The sequence below is a fragment of the Cryptomeria japonica genome, unplaced genomic scaffold (genome assembly GCF_030272615.1).
Source record: "Cryptomeria japonica unplaced genomic scaffold, Sugi_1.0 HiC_scaffold_534, whole genome shotgun sequence".
In the NCBI taxonomy this organism is placed as follows: Eukaryota; Viridiplantae; Streptophyta; class Pinopsida; order Cupressales; family Cupressaceae; genus Cryptomeria; species Cryptomeria japonica.
Genome location: NW_026729347.1, coordinates 60001 through 75000, shown reverse-complemented (window position 1 = coordinate 75000; position 15000 = coordinate 60001). Strand labels below are relative to the sequence as shown.

Sequence of the window (15000 nt, the reverse complement as noted above, 5' to 3'; positions counted from 1 at the left end):
CAGGTCAAATCCAAGAGTTCCGAAGACTACCTCCAGGAACAATCGGGAACAAGACCGATTACAAGTCGTCGAGTCTGTTACTGGGCGAACACGAGATGCGCACAGGAAATCGATCAGCCCTCACAATGGCCCAAGGCCAGAGATCGGACTGCTACGATTTACCCCAACAATCATCGTGCCACTCTTCGCAGAGAGGTGATAGACGCCAACGAGCCCGCGCATAGCAATCGAGGTGTAAAAAGGGCGTTGAAGGCAGGAAGCCTGGACGAAAGAGGCTACGAGGTCACCTCGAAGCGGTCTAAGAATCGGGCGCACTTGGGGCGACTACCAGTGCCAACCCCTTATCCCGCGGTGCGTCCGACACACAGAAATTTCCAAGGCGGCCAAGGAGCCTCCCCGCATAGCAATCGGGGTGTGAGGTTACGGATGCAGCATTGATAGCAATCGAGGTGTGAGGCGAAGGATGCAGAAGTGAGAGCCGAGGGATGTAGCAGAGATAGCAATCGGGGTGTGTGATGCAGAAGAGATAGCAATCGAGGTGTGCGGTGGGAAGGGCCCAGCAGCCAGAATGCATGAAGCGACGGATGAAGCAGTGATGACAACCGGGCTGTGAGGAGAGGAGGGATGCAGCCAAGAAAGCAATCAGGGCTCGAGGCAAGGGATGCATCAAGGATAGCAATCATGTTGTGAGGCGAGATTCCAAAGGCTAAACGTGAGAGGCTGCAGGGTCGACTCAGAGAGGTCTATGCATGTGAGAGGCTGAAAGCAAGGTCGACTCGGAGCGGTCTATGCATCGGGCGCGCTTGGGGCGACTACCAGTGCCAACCCCTTATCCCGCGACGCGTCCGACAAAGAGAACGTTCCAAGGCGGCAGAGGAGGTTACCAGCCGAAGGATGCAGTAGCAATAACAGGTATAGTTCCGCGGCGGCCGAGAAGACTCACCGCATAGGAATCGGGATGCGAGGCGAGGGATGCGGCGGGAAGGCCCCGACGGCTAAACGGAAGAGGCTGCAGGGCCGCCTCGGAATGGTCCAAGCATCGGATGCGATTGGGACGACTACCAGTGCCAACCCCTTATCCCGCGATGCGTCCGATACACAGATAGTTCCAAGGCGGCCGAGGAGCCTCACCGCATATCAATCGGGGTGCGAGGCGAGGGATGGGGCGGGAAGGCCCCAACGGCTAGACGGAAGAGGCTTCAGGGCCACCTCGGAATGGTCCAAGCATCGGACGCGCTTGGGGCGACTGCCAGTGCCAACCCCTTATCCCGCGATGCGTCCGATACACAGATGGTTCCAAGGCGGCCGAGGAGCCTCACCGCATAGCAATCGGGGGTGCGAGGCGAGGGATGGGGCGGGAAGGCCCCAACGGCTAGACGGAAGAGGCTTCAGGGCCGCCTAGGAATGGTCCAAGCATCGGACACGCTTGGGGCGACTACCAGTGACAGCCCCCTATCCCGCGATGCGTCCGATACGAAGATGGTTCCAAGGCGGCCGAGGAGCCTCACCGCATAGCAATCGGGGTGCGAGGTGGGGGATGCGGCGAGATGGCCCCAACGGCTAGACGGAAGAGGCCACAGGGCCGCGTCGGAATAGTCCAAGCATCGGACGCGCTTGGGGCGACTACCAGTGACAACCCCTTATCCCGCGATGCGTCCGATACGAAGATAGTTCCAAGGCGGCCGAGGAGCCTCACCGCATAGCAATCGGGGTGCGAGGTGGGGGATGCGGCGAGATGGCCCCAACGGCTAGACGGAAGAGGCTGCAGGGCCGCCTCGGAATAGTCCAAGCATCGGACGCGCTTGGGGCCACTACCAGTGACAACCCCTTATCCCGCGATGCGTCCGATACGAAGATAGTTCCAAGGCGGCCGAAGAGCCTCACCGCATAGCAATCGGGGTGCGAGGTGGGGGATGCGGCGAGATGGCCCCAACGGCTAGACGGAAGAGGCCACAGGGCCGCCTCGGAATAGTCCAAGCATCGGACGCGCTTGGGGCGACTACCAGTGACAACCCCTTATCCCGCGATGCGTCCGATACGAAGATAGTTCCCAGGCGGCCGAGGAGCCTCACCGCATAGCAATCGGGGTGCGAGGCGAGGGATGCGGCGAGATGGCCCCAAAGGCTAGACGGAAGAGGCTGCAGGGCTGCCTCGGAATAGTCCAAGCATCGGACGCGCTTGGGGCGACTACCACTGCCAACCCCTTATCCCGCGATGCGTCCGATACACAGATAGTTCCGAGGCGGCCGAGGAGGTGGGGGATGCAGCGAGATGGCCCCAACGGCTAGACGGAAGAGGCTGCAGGGCCGCCTCGGAATAGTCCAAGCATCGGACGCGCTTGGGGCGACTACCAGTGACAACCCCTTATCCCGCGATGCGTCCGATACACAGATAGTTCCGAGGCGGCCAAGGAGCCTCACCGCATAGCAATCGTGGTGCGAGGTGGGGGATGCGGCGAGATGGCCCCAACGGCTAGACGGAAGAGGCTGCAGGGCCGCCTCGGAATGGTCCAAGCATCGGATGCGCTTGGGGCGACTACCACTGCCAACCCCTTATCCCGCGATGCGTCCGATACACAGATAGTTCCAAGGCGGCCGAGGAGCCTCACAGCATAGCAATCAGGGTGCGAGGCGAGGGATGCGGCGAGAAAGCCCCAACGGCTAGAGGGAAGAGGCTTCAGGTCCGCCTCGGAATGGTCCAAGCATCGGACGCGCTTGGGGCGACTACCAGTGACAACCCCTTATCCCGCGACGCGTCCGATACACAGATAGTTCCAAGGCGGCCGAGGAGCCTCACCGCATAGCAATCGGGGTGCGAGGCGAGGGATGCGGCGAGAAGGACCCAACGGCTACACGGAAGAGGCTTCGGGGCCGCCTCGGAATGGTCCAAGCATCGGACGCGCTTGGGGCGACTACCAGTGACAACCCCTTATCCCACGACGCGTCCGATACACAGATAGTTCCAAGGCGGCCGAGGAGCCTCACCGCATAGCAATCGGGGTGCGAGGCGAGGGATGCGGCGAGAACGACCCAACGGCTACACGGAAGAGGCTTCGGGGCCGCCTCGGAATGGTCCAAGCATCGGACGCGCTTGGGGCGACTACCAGTGACAACCCCTTATCCCGCGACGCGTCCGATACACAGATAGTTCCAAGGCGGCCGAGGAGCCTCACCGCATAGCAATCGGGGTGCGAGGCGAGGGATGCGGCGAGAAGGACCCAACGGCTAGACGGAAGAGGCTTCGGGTCCGCCTCGGAATGGTCCAAGCATCGGACGCGCTTGGGGCGACTACCAGTGACAACCCCTTATCCCGCGACGCGTCCGATACACAGATAGTTCCAAGGCGGCCGAGGAGCCTCACCGCATAGCAATCGGGGTGCGAGGCGAGGGATGCGGCGAGAAGGACCCAACGGCTAGACGGAAGAGGCTTCGGGTCCACCTCGGAATGGTCCAAGCATCGGACGCGCTTGGGGCGACTACCAGTGACAACCCCTTATCCCGCGACGCGTCCGATACACAGATAGTTCCAAGGCGGCCGAGGAGCCTCACCGCATAGCAATCGGGGTGCGAGGCGAGGGATGCGGCGAGAAGGACCCAACGGCTAGACGGAAGAGGCTTCGGGTCCGCCTCGGAATGGTCCAAGCATCGGACGCGCTTGGGGCGACTACCAGTGACAACCCCTTATCCCGCGACGCGTCCGATACACAGATAGTTCCGAGGCGGCCGAGGAGCCTCACCGCATAGCAATCGGGGTGCGAGGCGAAGGATGCGGCGAGAAGGACCCAACGGCTAGACGGAAGAGGCTTCGGGTCCGCCTCGGAATGGTCCAAGCATCGGACGCGCTTGGGGCGACTACCAGTGACAACCCCTTATCCCGCGACGCGTCCGATACACAGATAGTTCCAAGGCGGCCGAGGAGCCTCACCGCATAGCAATCGGGGTGCGAGGCGAGGGATGCGGCGAGAAGGACCCAACGGCTAGACGGAAGAGGCTTCAGGGCCGCCTCGGAATGGTCCAAGCATCGAACGCGCTTGGGGCGACTACCAGTGACAACCCCTTATCCCGCGACGCGTCCGATACACAGATAGTTCCGAGGCGGCCGAGGAGCCTCACCGCATAGCAATCGGGGTGCGAGGCGAGGGATGCGGCGAGAAGGACCCAACGGCTAGACGGAAGAGGCTTCAGGGCCGCCTCGGAATGGTCCAAGCATCGGACGCGCTTGGGGCGACTACCAGTGACAACCCCTTATCCCGCGACGCGTCCGATACACAGATAGTTCCGAGGCGGCCGAGGAGCCTCACCGCATAGCAATCGGGGTGCGAGGCGAGGGATGCGGCGAGAAGGACCCAACGGCTAGACGGAAGAGGCTTCAGGGCCGCCTCGGAATGGTCCAAGCATCGGACGCGCTTGGGGCGACTACCAATGACAACCCCTTATCCCGCGACGCGTCCGATACACAGATAGTTCCGAGGCGGCCGAGGAGCCTCACCGCATAGCAATCGGGGTGCGAGGCGAGGGATGCGGCGAGAAGGACCCAACGGCTAGACGGAAGAGGCTTCAGGGCCGCCTCGGAATGGTCCAAGCATCGGACGCGCTTGGGGCGACTACCAGTGACAACCCCTTATCCCGCGACGCGTCCGATACACAGATAGTTCCGAGGCGGCCGAGGAGCCTCACCGCATAGCAATCGGGGTGCGAGGCGAGGGATGCGGCGAGAAGGACCCAACGGCTAGACGGAAGAGGCTTCAGGGCCGCCTCGGAATGGTCCAAGCATCGGACGCGCTTGGGGCGACTACCGTTGCCAACCCCTTATCCCGCGATGCGTCTGATACACAGATAGTTCCGAGGCGGCCGAGGAGCCTCACCGCATAGCAATCGGGTTGCGAGGCAGATTATTGGGAAGGGAACCCCCTGGGATGCGGCTCAAGCAGTGCCCAAAGGGACTGGAATGCGGAATCACATCGAGAGACCCAAATGCTATACGAGGGCTCAAATCGAATTATCGATTTGGCCACGACATGGACGCATCGGAACGACTACCTTTGCCGAACCACTCGCAATTGCATCCATACCGAAACCAATAGACATTTCCGTTAGAGCCCTCGCATAGCATTCGGGAATCTCGCATGCCCCTCTAAATCGACCAATGCTGGCGCTCAATGAAAATCCGAGCGCTACCACCGTTCGAGCGCCAGCATTGGTCGAGTTAGAGGGGCACGGGGGAGAATGCTCCAGTCAACACCTCCCCTATATAAGTTATTTGTCCGATTCTCGCACAACCGTAGTCTGCCTCGTCGAATCAAACAACGGTCCCAGATTCCGACTTCCGTTCCGTAGAGACCCAAAAGCTAGATGGAGGCTCGCAAGAAAGAGAGTCGGCGCATAGCAATCGGGTTTCTCGAACGTTTAGGGACCGAGCTCACTTGCGGATAGGGCAAAATCCGCCAAGCAACCCAAAAGCTAGACGGGGGCTCGAATCGAATCGCCTAGGCGGCCACAACAACGACGTGTTGGATCGACTACCAGTGCCAAACCATTCAGCAAGACTAGTCTGTGTCGAGGCCGGATAGAGATTCTCAGAGAGCGCCCGCATAGCATTTAGGAGACCTGCCGCGTCCCTCACACTCGACAAATGGTGGTGCACGTTTATAAATCCGAGCGATCCCAACCCTTTCAAGCACCAACATCGGTCGAGATAGAGGGGCACGGAGGGGGCTGCGTGAGACAACACAGTCCCCTATATAAGTTATTTGTCCGATTCTCACACATCCGAAGAATGGTCATCAAATCGGACAACAGCCCAAACTTCCGACTTCCGTCCCAGAAAGCCCAAGAGCTATCTAAAACGTTCATGGCCGGAACTCGATCGCGGCTATACCAGTCCGCCAAGCAACCCAAAAGCTAGACTGGAGCTCTAGTCGAATCACCTCTGTGGCCATTGCAAGGACGTGTTGGAGCGACTACCATTGCCGAACCATTCCGCAGGTCGAGTCCATACCAAGGCCGCATAGAGATTCACGATGAGCTCCTGCATAGCAATCAGGAGACTTGCCGTGTCCATCACAATCGATAAATCCTGGTGCAAGATTTTTGCATCCGAGCGCTCCAACCAGTCGAGCACCAGCATCAATCGACATAAACGGGCACGGGGGGAGGATGCTCGAGAACACTACCTCCCCTATATAAGTTATTTGTCCGATTCTCAAGCAGCCGAAGTCTGGTCATCGAATCGGGTCAAAGACCACAACTTCCGACTTTACCCACAATGCAAGTCATCGAATCGAACATCGGCCCCCGAGTCGGACTCCATGCGTATGTCAGGTCATCGGACCCAAATTCCGCCTTCCTGCGCATGGCGGGCCATCAATATCAACTCGGTCATCGGACCCAAACTCCGCCTTTTTGCGTATGGCACGCCTTCAAATCGGTCATCGGACCCAAATTCCGCCTTCCTGTGCATGGCGGGCCATCAACATCAACTCGGTCATCGGACCCAAATTCCGCCTTTCTGCGCATGGCACGCCATCAACTCGGTCATCGGACCCAAATTCCGCCTTCCTGCGCATGGCAGGTCATCGGACACAAATTCAGACCTCGCCAATATGCCTACGTATCGAATCGGTCATCGGACCCAACTTCCGACTTCATCCATACTGTAGGGTCTTTGAGGTTGGCGCGGTGCGCTCAACCCAGGGAGTCGACCCATCGAAGCATACACCTCCCCTATATAAGCTATTTGTCCGATTCCCACACCTGTGTAGTTTGCACCTCTGACCAGGACATCGACCCCAACTTCCGAACTCGACTGCAACGACGGCACCAGCGCCTTGGTGCGCACCTTGCGACGCACAGTCCCAACATTCGCCTTCCTGCACATGGCAGGTCATCGGACCCAAATTCCGACCTCGCGAGTATGCCTACATATCGAATCGGTCATCGGACCCAACTTCCGACTTCATCCATACCGTAGGGTCTTTGAGGTTGGCGCGGTGCGCTCAACCCGGGGAGTCGACCCAACGAAGCATACACCTCCCCTATATAAGCTATTTGTCCGATTCCCACACCTGTGTAGTTTGCACCTCCGATCAAGACATCGACCCCAACTTCCGAACTCGCCTCCAACGACCGAACCAGCGCCTTGGTGCGCACCTTGCAACGCACAGTGCCAACATTCGCCTTCCTGCACGTGGCAGGTCATCGGACCCAAATTCCGACCTCGCGAGTATGCCTACATATCGAATCGGTCATCGGACCCAACTTCCGACTTCATCCATACCGTAGGGTCTTTGAGGTTGGCGCGGTGCGCTCAACCCGGGGAGTCGACCCAACGAAGCATACACCTCCCCTATATAAGCTATTTGTCCGATTCCCACACCTGTGTAGCTTGCACCTCCGATCAGGACATCGACCCCAACTTCCGAACTCGACTAAAAAGACCGCACCAGCGCCTTGGTGTGCACCTTGCAACGCACAGTGTCAACATTCGCCTTCCTGCACATGGCAGGTCATCGGACCCAAATTCCGACCTCATGAGCATACCTACTAATCGAATCGGTCATCGGACCCAACTTCCGACTTCATCCATACCGTAGGGTCTTTGAGGTTGGCGCGGTGCGCTCAACCTGGGGAGTCGACCCATCGAAGCATACACCTCCCCTATATAAGCTATTTGTCCGATTCCGACACCTGTGTAGTTTGCACCTCCGCTCAGGACATCGACCCCAACTTCCGAACTCGCCTGCAACGACCGAACCAGCGCCTTGGTGCGCACCAAAAGTGCGCACTTTTGGAGGGCACTTTTGTGCGCTCCAAAGGTGCGCACTTTTGGAGGGCACTTTTCTGCGCTCCAAAGGTGCGCACTTTTGGAGGGCACTTTTTGGAGGGCACTTTTCTGCGCTCCAAAGGTGCGCACTTTTGGAGGGCACTTTTTGGAGGGCACTTTTCTGCGCTCCAAAGGTGCGCACTTTTGGAGGGCACTTTTTGGAGGGCACTTTTCTGCGCTCCAAAGGTGCGCACTTTTGGAGGGCACTTTTTGGAGGGCACTTTTCTGCGCTCCAAAGGTGCGCACTTTTGGAGGGCACTTTTTGGAGGGCACTTTTCTGCGCTCCAAAGGTGCGCACTTTTGGAGGGCACTTTTTGGAGGGCACTTTTCTGCGCTCCAAAGGTGCGCACTTTTGGAGGGCACTTTTTGGAGGGCACTTTTCTGCGCTCCAAAGGTGCGCACTTTTGGAGGGCACTTTTTGGAGGGCACTTTTCTGCGCTCCAAAGGTGCGCACTTTTGGAGGGCACTTTTTGGAGGGCACTTTTCTGCGCTCCAAAGGTGCGCACTTTTGGAGGGCACTTTTTGGAGGGCACTTTTCTGCGCTCCAAAGGTGCGCACTTTTGGAGGGCACTTTTTGGAGGGCACTTTTCTGCGCTCCAAAGGTGCGCACTTTTGGAGGGCACTTTTGTGCACTCCAAAGGTGCGCACTTTTGGAGGGCACTTTTCCTGTGCTCCAAAGGTGCACACCTAGGTGAGCACCTTCGACCACACCTTGTAGCACACCAAACTCTGACTTTCGACTTCATCCGCAATGCAGGGTCTTTGAGGTTGGCGCAATGCGCACAACCAGGGGAGTCGACCCATCAAACCCAACACCTCCCCTATATAAGCTATTTGTCTGATTCTCATACATGCGTAGCCTGCAGGAGCAATTAGGACATCGACCCCAACTTTCGGCTTCTAAACGAAAACAAGGTCTTTGAGGTTGGTGTAATGCGAACAACTAGGGGAGTCAACCCATCAAACCCAACACCTCCCCTATATAAGCTATTTGTCTGATTCTCATACATGTGTAGTCTACAGGAGCAATTAGGACATCGACCCCAACTTTTGACTTCTTAACGAAAACAAGGTCTTTGAGGTTGACGTAATGCGCACAACCAGGGGAGTCGACCCATCAAACCCAACACCTCCCCTATATAAGCTATTTGTCCGATTCTCATACATGTGTAGCCTGCAGGAGCCATTAGGACATTGACCCCAACTTTTGACTTCTTAACGAAAACAAGGTCTTTGAGGTTGGCGTAATGCGCACAACCAAGGGAGTTGACCCATCAAACCCAACACCTCCCCTATATAAGCTATTTGTCTGATTCTCATACATGTGTAGCCTGCAACAACGATTAGGACATCCACCCCAACTTCTGAATTCGTCTGCGTTGACCGCACCAAAGGTGCACGCCTTGGTGCTCACCAAAATCCGACTTCCGACTTCTTCTGCTATGCGGGGTCTTTGAGGTTGGCGCAGTGCGCACAACCAGGGGAGTCAACCCACCGAATGCAACACCTCCCCTATATAAGCTATTTGTCTGATTCTCATACATGCGTAGACTGCAGCAATGATTAGGACATCCACCCCAACTTTTGACTTCTTAAACAAGACAGGGTCTTTGAAGTTGGTGCAGTGCACACAACCAGGGGAGTCGACCCATCAAACGCAACACCTCCCCTATATAAAGCTATTTGTCCGATTCTCATACGTGTAGTCTGCAGCAGCGATTAGGACATCGACCCCAACTTCCGAATTCGTTTGCATTGACCGCACCAAAGGTGCACGCCTTGGTGTGCACCCTGGAGTGCACTTTGGTGCTCACCTCGGTGCACACTTTGGTGTGCACCTCGGTGTGCACCAAAGGTGCGCACCTTGGAGCGCACCAAAGGTGTACACTTTGGAGCGCACCACATAGGGTCTTTGAGAGGTTGGCGCAGTGCGCACACCAAGGTGGGTGTTGAGGTGCGTGCCGAGGTGGGTGGGTGCTAGGGTGCGCTCCATGGTGGGTGCCAGGGTGGGTGCGTGCTAGGGTGGATTCCAAAGAGGGTCATAGGGTGGGTGCCAAGGTGGGTTGGTGATATAGTGGGTTCAAAGGTGGGTACTAGGGTGGGTTCCAAGGTGGGTCACAAGTTGGGTGCCAGGATGCGTGGGTGTTAGGTTGGGTGCCAAGGTGGGCTCCTGCGTGGGTGGGTGCTAGGGTGGGTTTCAAGGTGGACGCGAGGGCGGGTGCCAAGGTGGGTAACAAGTTGGGTGTTAGGATGGGTGAGTGCTAGAGTGGGTGCCAAGGTGGGTGGGTGCTAAGGTGGATGCCAAGGTGGTTCACAGGGTGGGTGGGTTCTAGGGTGAGTTCCAAGGTGGGTCACAGGTTCAGTGCTAGGGTGGGTGTCAAGGCGGGTGTCGAGGTGCCTGGGTGCTAGGGTGTGGATGCCAATGTGGGTCATAGGGTGGGTACTAGGGTGGGCTGCAATGTGGGTGCCAAGGTGGGTAACATGCTCGGTGGGTTCTAAATTGGGTGCCAGGGTGGGTGTGCACCCACCTTGCCCGAGGTGGGTGCCAAGGTGCCAGTGTGGGTGGGTGCTAAGGTGGATGCCAAGGTGGGTGAGAAGGTGGGTGATAGGTTGAGTGGTAGGATGGGTGGGTGCCAAGATGGGTCACAGGGTGGGTGCAAGGGTGGGTAGGTGCTAGGGTTGGTGTCAGGGTGGGTGGGTGCTAGGTTGGGTTCCAAGGTGGGTGCGAGGGTGAGTGTCAAGGTGGGTCACAGGTTAGGTGCTAGGATGGGTGAGTGCTAGGGTGCAAAGGTGCCAGGGTGGGTGCTAGGATGGGTCGATGCTAGGGTGAGTGGCAAGGTGGGTCCACAAGTGTCAAGGTGGGTGCCGAGGTGGGTGCCAAGTCGGCGACTGCTATGGTGGATGCCAAGGTGGGTCACGGGGTGGGTGCCAAGTTGCTAGGTTGGGTTCCAAGGTGGGTGCCAACGTGGGTGCTAGGGTGCGTGGGTTAAAGGGTGTGTCACAACGTGGGTGCCAGGATGGGTGCGCACCCACACTGGCCAAGACGGGTGCGGGTGCAAGGTTGGGTTCCAAGCCCGGTCACAGGCTGGGTGCTAGGATGGGTGGGTGCCAAGGTGGGCACCAGGGTGGGTGCACCCACCCTGGCCAAGGTGGGTCACGGGGTGGGTCCTAGGGTGGGTAACGGGGTGGGTACTAAGGTGCGTGCCAAGGTGGGTCATAGGGTGGGTGCCAAGGTGGGCACCAGGGTGGGTGTGCACCAACCCTAGCCAGGGTAGGTCACGGGGTGGTTGTCGGGGTGGGCGTCAAGGAGCCAAGGTGGGTGGCAAGTAGCCAAGTTGCGTGCCAAGGTGGGTGTCGGGGTGGGTGCCAAGGATCCAAGGTGGGTGCCAAGGAACCAAGGTGGGTGTCTGGGTGGGTGCCGAGGTGGGAGCCAGGGTGGGTCCCAAGGTGAGTGCAAAGGTGGGTGCCAGGGTCAAGGTGAGTGCCAATGTGGGTTCCAAGGTGCCAGGGTCAGGGTGAGTGCCAATGTGGGTTCAAAGGTGCTAAGTTGGGTGCGAGGTTGGGTGCGAGGGTGGGTGGGTGCCAAGGTGTGCTAGGTGGAAGCCCGGGTGGGTCGGCATCCCATGGGTGTCGAGTTGGGTGCCTGATGGGTGCTTCTTGTCAAGTTTTAGTCGTCGGGACTCATTTCGAGCCTTAGAGGTCGTTTCTTGTCCGGTTGCCCTGTCTTCGACCTGGGAACCCAATTTTGGTCCTCGGGTCCCATTTTTTTTTGTCTCGCATCCCACTTTTGGCCTGTGGCCTTTTCGGGGTCGATTCTCGTTTTGGGCATCAGAGCATGTTTCTTCTCCTAAAACCCAATATTTGTTTATTAAGTCTCGGAACACATTTTTGTTCTCGTGGACCCATCATGGGTCTTGGAACGCATTTGTGGTCCTTGGGTCCCATTTTGCATCCCGAAACTTGTGTTTTGGTGCTTGATCCCTATTTTGGGTGCCCACCTTGCACCAAGTGCGCACCCGGGGCAAACCGAGCGCCTTGGTGCACCGGGGCAAGATCGAGCGTGCACCCGAGGCGCCCCGAACATGCACCAAGGTGCACTCGGCCCACATGTGAGCGCAGGTCGTTGCGCCCGAGGTGGTGTGTGGGCACCGCGTTGCAGACGGGACACTGCACGCACACGACGCCCCCTCCAGGTGCACGCACGTAGGCCGGGCCGGGTGCACACCCGACGCCCTAGCAAGGTGCGCGCACCCGGGCAGGGCTCACACTTGGCGAACGGGGCGCACTTCGCGAGGGAGGGTGTGCACCTCGACGGGGGTGGGTGGCCGGGGTGGATTCGCACGTGGGTCGCGGTTTGCTAAGTACACACTGCGACAAGCTCATAACGGGTGCGATCATACCAGCGTTAGTGCACCGGATCCCATCAGAACTCCGCAGTTAAGCGCGCTTGGGCCGGAGTAGTACTGGGATGGGTGACCTCCCGGGAAGTCCCGGTGTTGCACCCTTTTTTAGTTTTTCGCCGGGCGTCGCAATGCTATTTGAATAAACCTTTTGCCCGTTTGCGTTCTCGTCGGGGCCGGGCCGGGCCGGGGTGCGCTGCCCGCACTACCGCGCGCGCGGGGGCGACACCGAGCGCGCACCCGAGGCGCCCCGAGCACACAGGCCACGGTGCAACCCGGGCGTTGTGCGCGCACCCCGGTGCGCCCGAGGTGCTGCGCGCGCACCCAGGTGAAATCGGTGTGCACCTCGGCCAGTGCGCGCTCGGTCGAGTCGCGCACGTTGGCCAAGGTGCACGGTGATGTTTCTTACTCTAAGGTTCCGCACCAGACGCCCGGGACAGGTGAGCGAAGCTGGGCGGGGCCGGGTGCGCGGCCGGGGCAGGTGCACGCAGCTGGAGAGAGCTTTGGAGCACACTTCGGAGCGCACCAATGATGCGCTCCATTCAAAAGTTTCCTGAAAAGGCAAAAAAAGTTGAGATTATAGAATTTCCCACTTGAGAGATTGTAAAAAAAAAAAATTTAAAATGAAGGAAACGCGGGTGCCAAGGTGTGCGCAGCCCAGCCAAGGTGTGCGCACCAAGGCGCCCACCCTGGCGAAGGTGCACGCAAGGTGCGCACCCGAGGCAAACCGGACAATTAACCCAACTTTCGACTTCGCGCGCACCTTGGAGCGCACTTCGGAGCGCTCCTTGGTGCGCACCAATCTTGGGCACCTCGGAGTGCACCATGGCGCCCACCAAGGTGCGCACCCGGGGCAAACCGAGCTCCGACTTCGTGCGCACCTTGGAGCGCACGAAAGGTGCGCACCATGGCGCCCACCAAGGTGCGCAGCCCAGCCAAGGCGTGCGCATCAAGGTGCGCACCCTGGCGAAGGTGCGCACCCGGGGCAAATCGAGCTCCGACTTCGTGCGCACCTTGGAGCGCACAAAAGGTGCGCAACCCAGCCAAGGTGTGCGCACCCCGGTCAAACCGAGCTCCGAATCGTGCGCACCAGAGGTGCACGCCATCGTGCGCACCTTGGAGCACACTTCGGAGCCCTCCTTGGTGCGCGCCGATGTTGCGCACCTCGGAGCGCACCCGGGGAAAACAATGCAATTAACCCGACTTTCGACTTCGTGGGCACCTCGGAGCGCTCTCGGGTTCGCACCTCGGAGCACACCGAGGTGCGCACCTTTGATGCGCTGCCTTCACCAATTTCCAGAAAAGGCAAGAAAACATTGAGAAGGTGTGCGCACCGAGGTGCCCACCCTGGCGAAGGTGCACGCGAGGTGCGCACCCGGGGCAAACCGGGCTCCGACTTCGTGCACGCCGCACCTTGGAGCACACTTCGGAGCGCTCCTTGGTGCGCACCAGGGCGCGCAACCCAGCCGAGGTGCCCACCCCGGCGAAGGTGCACGCGAGGTGCGCACCCGGGGCAAACCGGGCTCCGACTTCGTGCACGCCATGGTGCCCACCGCGGCGAAGGTGCACGCGAGGTGCGCACCCGGGGCAAACCGGGCTCCGACTTCGTGCACGCCGCACCTTGGAGCACACTTCGGAGCGCTCCTTGGTGCGCACCATGGTGCCCACCAGGGCGCGCAACCCCGCCGAAGGTGCACGCGAGGTGCGCACCCGGGGCAAACCGGGCTCCGACTTCGTGCACGCCGCACCTTGGAGCACACTTCGGAGCGCTCCTTGGTGCGCACCATGGTGCCCACCAGGGCGCGCAACCCCGCCGAAGGTGCACGCGAGGTGCGCACCCGGGGCAAACCGGGCTCCGACTTCGTGCACGCCATGGTGCGCACCGCGGCGAAGGTGCGCACCCGGGGCAAACCGGGCTCCGACTTCGTGCACGCCGCACCTTGGAGCACACTTCGGAGCGCTCCTTGGTGCGCACCAGGGCGCGCAACCCAGCCGAGGTGCCCACCCCGGCGAAGGTGCACGCGAGGTGCGTACCCGGGGCAAACCGGGCTCCGACTTCGTGCACGCCGCACCTTGGAGCACACTTCGGAGCGCTCCTTGGTGCGCACCATGGTGCCCACCAGGCCGCGCAACCCAGCCAAGGTGTGCGCACCAAGGTGCACGCGAGGTGCGCACCCGGGGCAAACCGGGGTCCGACTTCGTGCACGCCGCACCTTGGAGCACACATCGGGGCGCTCCCGGGTTCGCACCGGCGTTGCGCACCGTGGTGGGCACCTCGGAGCACACCAAGGTGGGCAGCGAGGTGCGCACCTTTGATGCGATGCCTTCACTAATTTCCATAAAAGGCAAAAAAAAAACGAGATTTTAAAATTTCCGTTTTGAAAGATAGTGAGAAAAAGGGAATGCTGGTGCCATCTTGAGCCCGCCCTGGTGCGCAGCCCAGCCAAGGTGTGCGCACCAAGGTGCCCACCCTGGCGAAGGTGCGCGCCCGGGCAATTAACCCAACTTCCAACTTCGCGCGCGCCAGGGTGGGAGCGCACCCAACAACCGGGCCTGGGAAGAGCCAATGCGAGAAACCCCACCAAACGCTCTGACAAAAAAAGAGGGGGCGCTCCAGTAACCCCGCTTCGGAGCGCACCCTGGGCAAACCCAGCCAAGGTGCCCACCCCGGCCAAGGTGCAGGCGAGGTGCGCACCCGGGGCAAACCGGGCTCCGACAACGTGCACGCCGCACCTTGGAGCACACTTCGTAGCGCTCCCGGGTGCGCACCTCAGAGCAC

General features: G+C 59.7%; 1 non-coding gene across 1 annotated transcript; it reads left to right on the top strand.

Moving 5' to 3' along the window:
• Positions 1 to 12207: 12207 nt before the first annotated feature.
• LOC131872223 (5S ribosomal RNA) lies at positions 12208 to 12326 on the top strand. The gene has a single exon (XR_009370400.1). It is a non-coding gene; the product is annotated as a 5S ribosomal RNA (ribosomal RNA).
• The last annotated feature ends 2674 nt before the right edge of the window (positions 12327 to 15000 follow it).